We start from the raw sequence: 1163 nt of genomic DNA, 5'->3' as shown, positions 1-1163 counted from the left end.
AAAGTAACAAATACACTTTTAATTGATCTCAGATAAAAATTACTTGGGAAAAGTCAGTAATCATTTTAGCCCCTAATCCGTTAGAGCCGTATCCTGAACAGCCTTGAGGAACTGGGTCACCTGGCTGTTTTCATTATTTCACATCATCCACAGTATTAGGAAAAACAAGGCATCGTATCAGGTTAGGTTAATGCATGGTTGGCAGCCAAATCCAGTCTCTTATATTCCATATTTTCTCTTTAGCTCTTCTGCTTTGTTGATGTAAGCTTTCATGGCATCTTCCTCGGTAGTCTCTTTCAGCTCATTCCAGGCATCCCACTTGGCCTTGCCTTTGAAGTCCAACATCCCAGGCCGTTCTGTATTTACATCGCCCACAGTCGCTTGTTTGTAGTGGCCGTAGATGAACAGCATCTCATCATCTGCTGGCTTGGTCTTGAGGTGCTTAACCTCCTCGGCAGCTTTCTCAAACTCAGCCTGGGACATCCCGGCAGGGCGGTACAAATCCCAGGCTCGCGGACGCGGTGAGGAGCAGGAAGTGGCCTGATTGAACATTTTAAAGAATTATATCCCGTACCTGATGTTGATGTGTCCATGTTATTATCACTTTATCATGGATAGAGAGCACAGCATTACCACAAGCATGAGGGAATATGTATCCTTAAGAGGGAGAAAAATGTTTTTAATTGCCTAAAGAATTTGGTCAGAAATTCAGTTGCAATACTAGAGTTCTGGACAGAAGATTTTGGCCTCTATAATGTATAGGTCAATAGCATATTTCCACTAAGCATTTTTTACAAATTAAAATTTTAATTTTTCATTAAGTAAAATTAATTGGAAGTAAAGCATGATGCTAGCACATACACCAGGGTATATAAAATATAAAATGTATATTCACCTTGCTAAAGTACAATATTTGAACTAATTTTTATTATATACAATAATTTAAAATAGTGCCTCAAAATTTTCAAACTTTCACTTGATATTTCAGAGCCCAGTTAAAAATATCCTAAGACACTATCATTATCAATTTAACATTCATTAATATCAGAGATCCTTATTTTGTTTATAACATTAGAGACTAAATGGGAAAAACGTAACTGTTGTGGTGGATGTAGTAGAAAACCTGGGCTTCATCCTTTTTAGGTGTTTGACCTTTGGCATGT

General features: G+C 37.7%; 1 pseudogene across 1 annotated transcript; it reads right to left on the bottom strand.

Moving 5' to 3' along the window:
- Positions 1-219: 219 nt before the first annotated feature.
- LOC105824593 lies at positions 220-485 on the bottom strand (annotated as a pseudogene). Its single transcript, XR_001138213.1, has one exon. The product of XR_001138213.1 is annotated as an acyl-CoA-binding protein pseudogene (transcript).
- Between the last annotated feature and the right edge of the window lie 678 nt (positions 486-1163).

The sequence above is a fragment of the Propithecus coquereli genome, unplaced genomic scaffold (assembly GCF_000956105.1).
Source record: "Propithecus coquereli isolate 6110/MARCELLA unplaced genomic scaffold, Pcoq_1.0 Scaffold75, whole genome shotgun sequence".
Classification (NCBI taxonomy): Eukaryota; Metazoa; Chordata; class Mammalia; order Primates; family Indriidae; genus Propithecus; species Propithecus coquereli.
The sequence above is the reverse complement of the archived record's forward strand: the minus strand, read 5'-3'. Positions and strand labels throughout refer to the sequence as shown.